Here is a 16,097-nt window from a genome sequence, read left to right on the forward strand (position 1 = left end):
TGAGGTACATGTGTATTGAGGCATTGTATGTATTAAGTTGTGAGTTCTGAATTGTGCAATCACACAACTATAAGACCTTTTAAGGGTGACGAGTTAATGCACAACAAGTATTATGATGGGATCAATTGTCGAAACTCGATGAGTTGAATCACTTTGAGGTGCGACGAGTTAAAATGATTTTGAAAATAATTGAGTAGTTGTGTGTATTGCATAGTTCATAGGTAAAGTTTGTGTTTGTGTCATATATATAATAATATTGTGTGATGTGTATATGACTCATGAGGTGTGATAATATGTTGCTTTGGGATTAAAACATTGTGATTGAGATTTAGTGTATGCGATAAATTGAGTATGTGTTGAATGGTAAGATACATGTGTATTGAGATATTGTGTGTATTGAGATATTGTGTGCATTGAGTTGTGAGCTATGAATCGTACAATCACACGACTGTAAGACCCTTTAAGGGTGACGAGTTAATGCACGATGAGTATTATGATGGGATCTATTGTGGGAACCCGACGAGTTTAATCACTTTGAGGCACGATGAGTTAAAATTATTTTGAGAATAATTGAAGAGTCATGTGTTTTGTATAGTTCATAGATAAAGTCTGTGTGCTAAAATGTTTTATGGGTTGGACCTGAATCAGGAGGGAGAAGCCCTGAAGGACTCTTTGAAGTCTAGGCCTTGGGGTAAATACACCCGGTTTGAGTGCTCCTTTAAGCATGCGCTGATCCCACATGGTTGAAGCATCACAAAACAGTGTGCCTCTGACTGGTCTCCCTATGATTTTACCTAGTGAGAGTGACTTGACTTACTAGTGTGTGGTCTGTCTTGTTATGTACTCCTAGGCGCCTGGCGATATTTTTCACTAACATGGTACCACATTGCATATAGGATTGAGTCTTAGTGTATCTATTGCATAGCGCCTGTGTAATGATCGTTATGACTTGTTACGTGATGATGGGTAATGAATTGTGTGAGTGTGAGATGTTGTGTTGTTTTGAGATGTGTTATTCTGAACACGTGATTAATGTGAAGGTGTGAAATGTGATTTTGTGATTAAATCATTGGGACAAGTGATGTTACGCAATGAGTGATAACATGAAGCAAATCGTGCTAAGTTGAGCTTGTTATACTTATATTATATATGTGTGTTTTCGTTTAGCTCTACTTGTTTAGGAATATGATAACTTACTCCCTGTGTGTTGTTTGTGTTTGGATCCTGTGATGATCTCGAATCTTGTGTTCGTGGGAACAAATGGTTAGGTGGATGACTTTAAAGAATTTCGTGCTAAAGGACGTTGAGATACAACACTCTGATAGGATGTGACATTGGGACATGAGTTTCTATATTATTTGTGTAATGTTCTGAATATGTTACTTTATGTTATTTCGCTATTTAACTTGTTTCCTTTTGTAAAAATTGGACGACCTTGTTTTGGGTCAGAGGTGTTTTCATACCCTTATTTGATAAGTTTTTAATTTGATGATTAACATGGATGTGAACCTTTTACCCATGTGAACTCTTTTATGTTCATGGAATAAAATCTCTTTAATTAATTATGCATTCTCATGTATGATATTATACATGTATGTCGGGGTAGAACGTGTCATGGGTAAAGCGCCCAAGCTATTAGACAATGTTTAGTTGGGATCTCTCAACGGATCGAAGCTCTGAAGTCTATATAAAGCTTGAAGATGTTCGTGATGAAGTTGTCAAATCATTAGAGAATCATCTGAGTCAAAACAAACAAAGTGCTATAATGTTATCAGTTAGCAAGTTTCCATTGTATTCAAGCTTACTATGTAAACATTATTTGAGTTATTAGAATACATATTCTATCAAACATCTATTGTTTGTGAAAGCTAGGAGTGACTTCGTGACAAAAAATACTTGGCTCTTATTCTCAAGAGGAGATTAAGGGTAGTGCCAGAAGTGGCCTAGAGAGTACTTGTTGTAGCCAGAAGTGGCATAAAGAATACTTGTTGTAATCAAAGTTTTGATTAGTGAAACCCTTCAAGTTTTGAAAGAGAATTGGACGTAACCCAAGAGTTAGGGTGAACTAGTATAAAACCTCTGTGTTTTCTTTATTGCTTTTATATAACTAGTTTCTTTCTATAGTTTACTTCTACGTTATTGTGTCCAAGTCTTGTGAGCTGGTTTTTAAACACAAAGTAATTTTGAACCCTTGGACAAAACCCATCATCCATTGATATCTATTTGAGAAAAGCTTTCAAAGTTTTTGAAAGGCAAAATTTTTATCCATCACACTATTCAACACCTCCCCTTGTGTATTTTAGGTACTTTAGTTAGTATCAGAGCTTGGCCTCTGGGTTGAGCTCTTGATAGAGAAGAGGAAAGGAAATTCTTGAAATGATGGAAGAAGGATTTGCTATGAACAAACCTCTCATGTTCAAGGAAGTCAAATATGACTACTGGAAGGAAAGGAAGATCGACTTCCTCGAATCCACTCACATGGACATGTGGGATGTTGTAGGAAAAGGCAATCAAATTCCTTTAGACACTGAAAAGAAGGAGATCCCCAGGGATAAATGGAAGGATGATTAGAAATTCAGATTCCTTCTAAACTCATGCGTTAGAAACACCCTGTTGTGCACTTTATTTGAAGAAAAATATTTTTAGGTTCATAACTTTAGAAGTGCAAACAGATGTGGGACACCTTGGCTATTACCTATGAAGGGTCCTCTGAGGTAAAACGTAACAAGTTGAGCCTTCTGACATGTAAGTATGAAGTATTTAGTATGGAAGAGGGAGAAGATATCCAAACCATGTTTGGACGCCTCCAAACCATTTTGAACGAGCTCCACTCTCTAGGTAGACATTATGATAATTATGATCAAATTTATAAAATCTTACGAAGTTTGTCTAGAAAGTGGAGACCATAAGTTACAACTTTAAGAGCCATCAAGAATCTTGATACAATGTGTTCATTAAATTCTTGACAAGCATACCAAGTACCGCAAATAGTATAAAATGGAAGTCCAAGTATTGTATCCATAAGGACTCGCGTAATACTCGACAAAATAGAAATATTCACTATGACTTTTGGAAACAACAATTATAATTTGATTAAAATGAAAAAAAATGTAAATAGCAAGAACATAAATAAACAAACTATTTTTGGAATTTTTACGAACACCTGGAGTGTGATAAAAAGAAGTAAAATAACGAAGGATAAAAGAATTGGGATATATTTCACTAAACCACCTCCTCATGCAAACAAATGTCACTAATCTAATCCAAATTCCAATTATTATCATCAACTCACAAAAATACTCAAACCCCGATCACTCGAATAGAAAGAATCTAAGTCCCTTGACCAAACTATCAATCCCTTGACTATTCTAACCAAATGACTTGCTTTAAGAACACGAGTTAAAAGATGACTAACAAGCTTTGCTCCATCCCTAGACATAAAACCCATTAGGTGTTCCTCTCCATTTCTAAGTTCAAAAGTATTTTCCAATGACAATTCAAATCACAACATCAAGCAAAGAGTGATTAAGCCAAAACAAGTATAAATGCATAGAAGAGAACACTTAATAATGAACAATAAACAGATTAATAATCAAAATGTAAACATAAGAACGGGTTCACTACATCAACCCCAAAATAACTACATGACTACAAGAAGAAAAGAAGACAATAGATGAAAAAGATGATGAAAAACAGTAGGAAAGCCATGGAGGGCAAGAGAGAGCTTTCCCGCTGCAACCTAAAACCATAAATAGTTTCCCTAACCAAATATGCCTTCTATTTGCATCCTTGGTGATTAAATAGAGCTAATGCACTGCACTGTTGTTTCTGCATAATTGAGTTGTGCCGTGGAAGGGGCATACAAAAGTTGCACTGGTTCAAGTGGCTGCATGTTGAGCTTGAGGTGAACATTGAGCCTGACATGTCTAACCCCTTCAGCCTTGAAAATTTCCTTTAAAAGGGCCTTGAATTGGGTCCTATCACCAATTCTCTTCTCACTTCCTTTTTTTCTATAACAAAATAAACTAAAATTAGATGAAAAATCAAACATTTGAACTATTTAAAAGCTATTCTAATTTATTCAAAACTTAATTATAAACGAGGCCAAACAAGTTTAAATGCAATGAAATATTGACATAATTGCCCACAAAATTGTCATTAAAATAACGTTTCTATGGCAATTATCACAATGTCTCTTGAAGAACTCGTTGGAATTCTTAAAGTCCACGAGCAAGAGCTTGCTTAAGATGAAGGAACAAAGAAAGGGAAGTTGCTAGCCCTTACAACTAAAAGACCAAAACATAACTTTGCGTCCAAAGAGTCATCCTCCAAAGCCTTTGTTGTTAATGATGCTTCGGAGGAAGAATCTGACAATGATGACTTTGGTGAAGCAAATGATGAGTTAAGTCTAATCACCAGAAAGATAAGAAAGATGTGGACAAGCAAGAACTCCTTCAGGTTCAATAATTCATCTAAGAGATCCTTCCACAAGAAGGAGAAAAGTTCAGTCATATGCTATGAGTGCAAGAAGCTAGGACACTTCAAGTCAGAATGTTCTGACCTTGAAAAGTCAAAGGATAAGGAGAAGAAATTCTTCAAGTCAAAAAAGAAGAGCCTCATGAGCACTTGGGAGGACTTAGATGATTCATTGTCTAATGAGGACAATGAGGAAGAAGCCAACCTGTGTCTGATGACTAATGCGTCCACCAGTAAAGCAAAACCAGCTCTAGATGCAAGTTTAGATGATGAGGATCCTTAGCCTAATGACACTGTCAATTCTAATGGTGATGAGGTAATATTCAAATCTAGAGAAGATTTAATTAAAGGGTAAAATCAAGTTCTTTCTGCCTCTGTTCGCGTCTCTAAAGCTTATAGAAAACTAAACAAATGTTTTTAACATCTTGAAAGGGAGCATGAAGATTGTAAGAAAACTCATCAAGCTCATTTAGTTGATTTTGTCCAGGAAACTACTTCACCTGGTGGTGTACAAGACACCTTTGTTTGTGAGGAGGTCAAGGCATTGCTGAATGAAAAGGGTGAAATCCTTAACCATAGTTCTTGAAGATTCATAAGAAGAGCGAAAGGAAACGCGTAAACAAAATCTTTTAATGCAAACAGAATGCACCCTTGTTAATAATGAGTTTACATTATAAAGAGATCTCTTCTGATTTAAACTATAAGCTTAGAGGACATAAGGCCTTGAAGGAACTATTTCCTGAGATTGTAAAACTCTATGAAGAGATAAAAACCTTGAGTGATACCTAGGCAAATTTGTTGGTGGTCATGGAGCCCTTAACAAAATTATTAAGGTGCAAAGAAACCCCAAAGACAAATTTGGCCATGGTTTCAAAGGTAAAAAGGTTGTGCATGCTGAAGAAGTTATTGTTTGTTATTTCTGTGGAATGGTGGGCCATGAGACTTATAAGTGCAAGGACCTCCCTGAAAAGGACAACCCATCAAAGGGTCCATCCAGTGCTAACCAACACCCTCAAGCTAACAAGGAAAAATAATCCAAAAAAGATTTAGGTACCTAAAAGTAAAATAATGGTTGCTGCAGATCTCCTTGATAGCAAGAAAGAAACACCAATCATGGTATCTAGACAATGGTTGCTCATGACACTTGACAGACGAGAGGTTTATATTCCAATACCTAAGCCCTATGTTTGGTGGGGTGTTCACTTTTGGAGGGAATAAAAAAGGTCTAATAATTGGTGAAGGTAAGATCTGTGTTCCTCCATATCCTCTTATTGATAATGTTTTTCTTGTTAAAAGGTTGAAGCATAATTTTCTTAGCATAAGTCAATTATGTGATAGTGGATATAATGTAACCTTTAACAAGGATATGTGTATCATCCAGAACAAGGACAATTCTTCATTCTTCTTTTCTAAGAGACAAGGAAATCTTTAAAAGATTAAACTTGGTGATCTGTCAAGTCAAAAGGTGTCGTGCTTACTCTTAGTCAAAGAGAATCACTTGGTATGGCATAAGAAGCTTAGTCATGCTAGCTTGAGGTTAATCTCAAAGCTTCAAAAGTATAGCCTCATAAGAGGACTTCCAAAGCTGTCATATCAAGATGATTCACTTGTGAAGCTTGCCAGAAAGGAAAACAAGTAAAAAGTTCTTTTAAAGCCAAAAATGTTGTTTCTACTTCTAGGCCTTTAGAGCTCCTACACCTTGACCTATTTATACCAACTAGGACAACATCCTTCTATGGACGCAGATATGGTCTGGTCATAGTGGATGATTACACTAGATGGACATGGGTTAGGTTCCTAACCCACAAGGATGAGTCTTTTGATACCTTCTATAAATTTTGTAAAAAGATTTAAAATGAAAAAGGTATTTGTATCTCTTCAATCAGAAGTGACCATGAGGGAGAGTTTAAAAATGATATTTTTGAAAAAATTTGTCAAGAGAATGGTATTCACCACAATTTTCCACTCCAAGAACACCACAACAGAATGGAGTTTTTGAGAGCAAAAATAGATCTCTTTAAGAAATTGCTAGGACCATGCTTAATGACCACCCAACCCCTAAATACTTCTAGGCTAAAGTAGTAAACATTGGTTGTTATTTACAAAACAAAATTTAAATTAGGCCAATCTTAAAGAAGACTCCCTATGAATTATGGAAGGGACAAAAGCCCAACACTTCTTATTTCCACCCATTTGGATGTCATTGTTTCATTCTAAATACCAAGGATAAACTTGGAAAGTTTGACTCCACATGTGATTCTGGAATCTTACTTGGATACTCTAAATCATCCAGGGAATATAAAGTGTATAACTCTAGAACCTTAACTGTGGAAGATGCCATTTATGTGAGATTTAATGACAACAAGCATGACACTAAAATGTAAGAGTTGGATGAGTCCTTAGAAGAGATGAAGATAAAAGATATCATTAAGTCTGTTGCTGCGTCCAGTTAGAACCAACTTGTGTCCAACCCATTAGTGGATGATCAACCTGAAGAGGTCAGAGAACCAATTGAATGCTTGCTAGGGAAGCATCATCCAAAGTCCAAGATCATTAGTGATCCTAAGGACAAAGTCCAGACAAGGAATTCTCTCAAGCACACATCACTGCTTTCTTAGTAGAGATGAAGATAGAAGATATCATTAAGTCTATTCCTGCCTCCAGTTAGAACCAACTTGCGTCCAACCCATCATTGGATGATCAACCTAAAAAGGCCAGAGAATCAACTGGATGTCTGCTAGGGAAACATCATCCAAAGTCCAAGATCATTAGTGATCCTAAGGACAAAATCCAGATAAGGAATTCTCTCAAGCACACAACACTACTTTCTGAGATAGAGCCAAAGCACATAGGTGATGTTATGTCTGATGAATAATAGGTCAATGCAATGCAAAAAGAGTTGGACCAATTTCAAAAGAACAATGTTTGGAAGCTTGTAGAACTCCCCAAAGGCAAATCTGTTGTTGCAACAAAATGGTGTTGGATCGAGTTGCCTCAGAATAATTAAGAAGGGGGGGTTGAATTTATCATTCCTAAAACTTTACCAACTAAAAATTACTCTTTTAAGGCTTTTACTTTTGTTGTTAAGAGAATATGGAGTAGAAGAGAAACATACCAGAAAGTAAAAGCAAAAATTAAATGCACAGCGGAAAGTAAAAGAGTAGGGAAGAAAGAAACAAACACACAAAAGTTTTTATACTGGTTCGGCAACAACCCGTGCCTACCTCCAGTCCCCAAGCGACCTGCGGTCCTTGAGATTTCTTTCAACCTTGTAAAAAAACATTTTACAAGCAAAGATCCACAAGGGATGTACCCTCCCTTGTTCTCAGTCAAACCCAAGTAGATGTACCCTCTACTTGTGCCACAAAGGATGTACCCTCCAATGTGTTAAGACAAAGATCTCAGGCTGTTAAACCTTTGATACTTTGTGAATGGGGATACAAAAGAATTCTCAGGCGGTTAAACCTTTGAACGCTTTTGTATTAGGGAATGGGAAGAATCAAAAGAATTATCAGACTGTGTCATTTTGAATTCTTTGACAAGGGAGAAGGGAGACATAAAAGAACTCAGGCGGTTAGTCCCTTGTTCTTTTGGAAAAGAGAGAAGAGAGACACAAAAAGAATTTAGGCGGTTAGTCCTTGGCGAATTCTTTTTGGCAAAGGGAGAAGGGAATGAAAAAGATGAATAGCACAAGTTTTCAAGGTTTGGAAAACCAGAAAACTTCAGAAAGCTTTTGGTACAAAGAAGAAGAAGAAGTTCAAAGAGAGTCAAGGCTTGTAAAGGATTGATTGGAAAAGTAAAAGTGTTCGAGATTGATTGTTAGAAAAGATTGATTTAGAATACAAAACAAAGCCTTGCTTTTATAGACTCTTCATGTCTGGTCAAGAAGGCCATTCAGAAGAGTTATAACTTTTTAGAAAAACTTAAAACCCATTTGAAAAAGTCAAAACCTTTTTGAAGAGTTACATCTTTAGATTTTTCAGAAACAAACACTGGTAATCGATTACCAAATATGTGTAATCGATTACACAAAGCTTTTGAGTGAAACAATGTGACTCTTCACTTTTAAATTTGAATTTCAACGTTCAAGGACACTGGTAATCGATTACCAAAAAATTGTAATCGATTACAGCCTTTTGAAAATATTTGGAACGTTGTAAATTCAGTTTGAAAACATTTTCAAACTCATTTTGCTACTGGTAATCGATTACAACAATATGGTAATCGATTACCAGAGAGTAAAAACTTTTTGGTAAAGGTTTTGTCAAAAACTCATGTGCTATTCAAAGTTTTGAAAAAACTTTTTAATACTTGTCTTGATTGAGTCTTTTCTTCATTCTTGATTCTTGAGTCTTGAATCTTGATCTTGATTCTTGAGATCTTGAGTCTTGATTCTTGATTCTTGAATCTTGATCTTGATTCTTGAGATCTTGAATCTTGTTTGTAGGCTTTCTTCTTGAGTCTTGAATTCTTCTTGATTCTTGAACTTGAATCTTGAATCTTGATTCTTGAGATGGATGTTCTTTGATTCACTTGAGCTTTTTGTTCATCACTTTTGTCATCATCTTTTGTTGTCATCATTGTTATCATCAAAACACCTTGGAATCATTGTTGATTCATCATGAAGCTTTGCTTCCACAATCTCCCCCTTTTTGATGATGACAACTTCTAAAATCAAGAAACACACACACACTTTTTCCTAGTCGATAACTCTTATAAATGCTCCCCCTTTGTTTTTGAATTTATGCTTATCTTAAAATTAAATTATTTACTCATGTGAGTTCTTGATTTATCCCTATTTCTCTCCCCCTTTGGCATCAACAAAAAGCCAAAGTGCGTATCAAACTTAAAAGTTTGCAAATATATCTTAAACATTTATACAACATTCATAAAAAATATTAACCATAACATGAAGTAAAAACCATGAAGTAACAATCATAAATAGATTAACTTATAAAATCCACATAGTCAAATAACATACTTGTTCAACCAAACCATGCAAATAAGGAAATAAATTGTTCAAATACTATAGTGATATTGAGATTTATTTTGATAAGTCACTAACATCTATTAGTCCTAATTCTCTTCTTATGTTATAGAAGGTATCTTTACTTAGTGGTTTTGTAAAGATGTCTGCAAGTTGATTTTTAGTATCTACAAATTCTAAAACAACATCACCTTTTAAAACATGATCTCTAATAAAATGATGCCTAATTTCTATATGCTTGGTTCTCGAATGAAGAACTGGATTCTTAGATATGTTTATGGCACTTCTGTTGTCACATAGTCAGATAGTTGTTGTTTCATCCACAAAATTTGTGCACAACAACTACCAGCAGAAATATATTCTGCTTCTGCTGTGGATAAAGCTACACTATTTTGTTTCTTGTTATTCCAAGAAACAAGTGCAGACCCTATGAATTGACATGTATCACTAGTACTCTTCCTATCTGTTTTTGATCCAGCAAAGTCTGAATCTGAGTATCCTACTAGGTTACATAAAGAATTCTTAGGATATCATAATCCTAAACTAACTGTTCCTAATAGATATCTTATGATTCTTTTTACTGCCAATAAATGTGAAAACTTTGGATTTGATTGAAATCTGGCACACATGCATACACTAAACATAATATCTGGCCTACTTGCAGATAAGTAAAGTAGAGATCCAATTATACCTCTGTATTGCTTTGGATCAACAGGTTGTCCAGATTCATCTTTATCAAGATAACAACTTGTATTCATAGGAGTAGCCAAGTGTTTTGAGTTTTCCATTCCAAATCTCTTAAGGAGTTCTTTGCAATACTTTGCTTGATTGACGAAGATCCCATCATTTGTTTGTTTGATTTGTAGTCCAAGAAAGTAATTTAACTCACCCATCATGGACATCTCAAACTCACTTTGCATATCAATAGAAAACTCCTTGCACAAAGATTCATTAGTAGATCCAAAAATTATATCATCAACATAAATTTGTACTAACAAGATCTCATTATCCTTCTTTTTTATGAATAAGGTAGTATCTACTTTCCCTCTAGTAAAATTATTTTCTAATAGGAATTTACTTCTTTCATACCAAGCCCTAGGTGCTTGTTTTAGGCCATAAAGTGCCTTCTTTAATCTATAGACATGGTCTAGTTTTTGTGAATCTTCAAACCCAAGAGGTTGTTCCACATATACTTCCTCCTGAATTAGACCATTTAAGAAAGCACTTTTGACATCCATTTGATATAGTTTAAAATTCATAATAGATGCATATGCTAATAACATCCTAATTGCTTCTAATCTAGCTACAGGTGCAAAAGTTTCTTCATAGTCTATACCTTCTTCTTGGTTATATCCTTTTGCTACAAGTCTAGCTTTATTCCTAATTACTATACCATTTTCATCCAATTTATTTCTAAATACCCATTTAGTTCCTATGATTGGATAATCTGAAGGTTTTTCTACTAATTCCCATACATCATTTCTTTCAAATTGATTTAATTCTTCTTGCATAGCTACTATCCAATGGTCATCTATAATAGCTTCTTTAAAGTTTTTAGGTTCTATTAATGAAACAAATGCCATATTATTGCATAAATCTTTAAGAGAATGTCTAGTTGTTACCCCTTTTGAGATATCACCGATGATGTTATCAAGAGGATGATTTCTCGAAGTTTTCCATTCTTTAGGAAGATTATCATTTTCTTGTGCTGTGTCATCTTGATCATCCTTGTCTTCATCATCTCTCTTTCTTTTCAGATTTCTTTCTTCATTTTGAGTATCTTCCAAAGTATCTGTAATATCATCAACAAACTCCTTTCTTGGGGAGGTAATGTTAGTTTCATCAAAAGTAACATGTATTGATTCCTCAATTGTCATAGTTCTTTTGTTGTATATTCTAAATGCTTTACTATGTAAGGAATACCCAAGGAAGATACCCTCATCTTCCTTGGCATCAAACTTTCCTAGACTTTCTTTACCATTTTTTAGAACAAAACATTTACATCCAAAAACATGTAAATGTGCAATATTTGGTTTTCTATTGTTAAAAAGTTCATATGGAGTTTTCTTAAGAATAGGTCTGATTAAGGCTCTGTTCATAATATAACATGCGGTGTTAACCGCTTCTGCCCAAAAGTATTTTGGAAGAGGTGTGTCATTTAAAAGAGTTCTAGCAATTTCTTCTAGGACTCTATTTTTCCTTTCTACTACTCCATTTTGTTGGGGTGTCCTGGGTGCAGAAAAATTGTGTTCTATACAATACTCATCACAAAACATTTCAAAATCATTGTTTTCAAATTCACCTCCATGATCACTTTTGATGGAGATGATTTTGAGATTCTTTTTGTTTTGAATAACTTTGGCAAGTCTTCTAAATGCATGAAACGCATCATTCTTATGAGTAAGAAATAAAGTCCAAGTCTATCTAGAATAATCATCAACAATTACTAATGCATAGTAACTTCCACCAAAACTCATGACCCTAGATGGTCCAAACAAATCCATGTGTAATAGTTGCAATGGTTGAGTGGTAGAAACAATATTTTTAGATTTAAAGGATACTTTTGTTTGTTTACCTTTTTGGCATGCATCACATAACTTATCTTTTTCAAATTTTAATCTAGGCAATCCAATAACTAGATCTTTTGAAATTAACCTATTTAGATGATCCATGTTAATATGAGCAATTCTCTTATGCCATAACCATGGATCACAATCTTTACTTAAAAAACATCTATCATTTATAGATTTTTGTTTTAGATCAATCATGTAGACATTATTTTCTCTAAAACCTATATGTTCAATATCTTTGTCATGCTTATGCTTAATAACACATTTTTCAGAATCAAAAGATACTTTATATCCTTTATCACATAATTGACTAACACTTAATAAACTATGTTTCAAACCTTCTACAAGCAACACATTTTCAATAGGAGTAGAAGAATTCTTACCTATTTTACCGACTCCGATAATTTTGCCCTTGTTGTTGTCGCCGTATGTAACATGTCCACTTTTCTTAGGGGAAATAGTTGTGAATTTTGATACATCACCGGTCATGTGTTTGGAACATCCACTGTCTATGTATCATTTCTTCCTTATAGAATCTTCTTTATTATTCTCATCAGATTTTGTCATGAGACACATGTTGACTTGGTCTCCATAATCATCTTTGAGTAATCTGTTCCTGAAAATGCTTTTGAAAGACAAAGAATCTAAAGAGGCCATTGTACAAGAAACCTGCTCTGATACCACTTGTTGGATCGAGTGGCCTCAAAATAATTAAGAAGGGGGGGTTGAATTAATTATTCCTAAAACTTTACCAACTAAAAATTACTCTTTCAAGGCTTTTACTTTTGTTGTTAAGAGAATATGGAGTAGAAGAGAAACTTAACAGAAAGTAAAAGCGAAAATTAAATGCACAGCGAAAAGTAAAAGAGTAGGGAAGAAAGAAACAAACACACAAGAGTTTTAATACTGGTTCGGCAACAACCCGTGCCTACCTCCAGTCCCCAAGCGACCTGCAGTCCTTGAGATTTCTTTCAACCTTGTAAATAAACCTTTTACAAGCAAAGATCCACAAGGGATGTACCCTCCCTTGTACTCTTTGAACCTAGTGGATGTACCCTCCACTAGAACTGATCCACAAGAGATGTACACTCTCTTGTTCTCAGTCAAACCCAAGTAGATGTACCCTCTACTTGTGCCACAAAGGATGTACCCTCTAATGTGTTAAGACAAAGATCTCAGGCTGTTAAACCTTTGATACTTTGTGAATGGGGATACAAAAGAATTCTCAGGCGGTTAAACCTTTGAACGCTTTTGTATTAGGGAATGGGAAGAATCAAAAGAATTCTCAGACTGTGTCGTTTTGAATTCTTTGACAAGGGAGAAGGGAGACACAAAAGAACTCAGGCGATTAGTCCCTTGTTTTTTTGGAAAAGAGAGATGAGAGACACAAAAAGAATTCAGTCGGTTAGTCCTTGGCGAATTATTTTTGGCAAAGGGAGAAGGGAATGAAAAAGATGAATAGCACAAGTTTTCAAGATTTGGAAAACCAGAAAACTTCAAAAAGCTTTTGGTACAAAGAAGAAGAAGAAGTTCAAAGAGAGTCAAGGCTTGTAAAGGATTGATTGGAAAAGCAAAAGTGTTCAAGATTGATTGTTAGAAAAGATTGATTTAGAATACAAAACAAAGTCTTGCTTTTATAGACTCTTCATGTCTGGTCAAGAAGGCCATTCAGAAGAGTTATAACTTTTTAGAAAAACTTAAAACCCATTTGAAAAAGTCAAAACCTTTTTGAAGAGTTACATCTTTAGATTTTTCAGAAACAAACACTGGTAATCGATTACCAAATATGTGTAATCGATTACACAAAGCTTTTGAGTGAAACAATGTGACTCTTCACTTTTAAATTTGAATTTCAACGTTCAAGGACACTGGTAATCGATTACCAAAAAATTGTAATCGATTACAGCCTTTTGAAAATATTTGTTGTGTTGAATGTTGTTAACATGATTCTTTAGAATTCCCACCGATTAAACTTGTTATAGAAGCAAGAGTTGATTTTCTATGGTTCAAATTTCTTGTTCTTGAACCATGAATTGTTTTGAGTTTAGGTTCCTTTAAGTTTTGTCTTGCTATTTTTTTGTGGTTGAAACCTAAACCATAAAATTCTTACAAAAACATTAAAGTAGAAGAAAACCTCAAAAAATCTAGAGTGACATGTTCACCTATTGATGTTTTGTCATAGAAGTCATGTCTAGTCATGAAACTTGTCACAAAAGATTCCTTATGTTGTGCTGAATTTTATTTTTTCTTGTTTCTTTGTCTAACTCATTTGTTCATGAGTGTATGAAATTTTTTTAGCCTATTTTTTTGAATTGAGTCAAATCTTGCATGCTAATTAGTCCTTAACATGTTCATGCAAAATTCTTAGAGAGTCTTTGATTGTGAACCTTTTCTTGAACTTTTAGGTTTTCTTATGATTGTGTCTATAGTGAATTTGAGTTTTGGTGATTGAATTGCTGGCTGAAATTTTGATCCTAAGGGTATATTGAACATACATAGGAAAGTTGAAAGTAAGCCTAAGGCAATCAATATACCATGCTTAACAAATTCGAAGCCTGAAATCGTTGGTGCTGACAGCTTGAACATACGAACTTGTAAAAATTACTGGGAATTGGTCACTGCGAATTTTGAGCTGAAACTTTTATTGAATTTTATAGACATCTAGAATGGAAAAATAATAAAAAATTATACAAGTTGGCAGAAAAAATCAGTGTCCAGGAAAAATAAAAAAAAAGTGAAAGGGAAGTGTGTTTGTTGTTTTGGCTCAAAATTTGTTCTATAATTAGTGCCTATTTTAGACCAATCTGAGTTCTAAAATTTCAATTGAAAAGTAGTTTGAAAACAGGTGCCAAAACTAGAGGTTTCTTGAGTCTTTTTTTATAGTTTTTTTACTCTACTCTAGAGCCATTCTAGGTTTCTCTTTGAGTCCTAACTTGCTTTTATGTGATTTTCGTTGCTTTAATTGTTGAATAATATTTGAAAATTTGTCTTTTTAAAACTATATTGGTTTAGGTTTCATTTCATTTTTTGATCTTTGGTTATTGCTTGTCTCTTTGTTTCCTTGTTTGTGAGTTGCCATATAGGGAATTGGAAAGGAGGATTGGTGTCATCCCTTGAAGAATTTGAGTCATGAAGCAAAGGGCCAACCATCTTAAGAGCTATTAGACTAAGAAGCACTCCAAATTGAGTGAATCACCAAAGAGAGAACAACCACCAAAATTGAGGACTTTTTTGTAATTTTGTAATTGGCAATTACTTACCTTCATTGCTTTTAAATTCTATAACAAAAAGGCATTTCATTGGAAGTGTGTTGAGAGCCTCCAATAGGTTACCAAACTTCCATTTGTGTGTAATAATTTTAGGCAATTTTCCCTTAGGATAGTGAGTGTTTTGTTGGGAACCTTAATGTGGTCATCCAAACACTCTTAGGATCCGCCTAGTTTACATTTCTTACACTTTATTTTTTTGCTTACTTTCATAGCTTATTTTCTTTACTAGTCACGCCTAGTTTATCTTGTTGTTACATAATACTTTCTTCTTGCTTATCACACTAATCTTGAGTTCTTTTGAACCTTAACTTTTACCTTTTGCAAACCCCCAACAAGAAAAAACCACAGCTTAGGAACCAACATGAGTCATCATTCATCTAGTGTTAATGGTGATGATACTAGTCATAAGGATCCTCTATCTAGAATATTAGATGAGTTGAGTTCCCTTAAGTTATGGAAAGAAAAACTAGAAAGAAAATAAAAAGGAAAAGAGAGGGTAAAAATAAATCAAGATGAGAGGGAACAAATAAGGGAAGAAGAAAGAAGGAAAATACTAAAAGAGTTAAGAAAAGAAAAATATGCCTCCTATAGTAGTCATGACTCTTGCAAGAGCCTAAGTGAAGAACTTCGTGACTATTATGAAGGAAGACATATGTCACATCTTAGACCTTACTCCTATAGGAGAGAAAAGGAAAGAAAGCCTCAAGAGGCTAACATTAACCTCCCATACTTCCATGGGAAGGACAATGTAAAGGCTTACTTAGATTGGGAAATAAGGGTAAAGCAACAAACTAA

The sequence above is a fragment of the Glycine soja genome, chromosome 20 (assembly GCF_004193775.1).
Source record: "Glycine soja cultivar W05 chromosome 20, ASM419377v2, whole genome shotgun sequence".
Classification (NCBI taxonomy): domain Eukaryota; kingdom Viridiplantae; phylum Streptophyta; class Magnoliopsida; order Fabales; family Fabaceae; genus Glycine; species Glycine soja.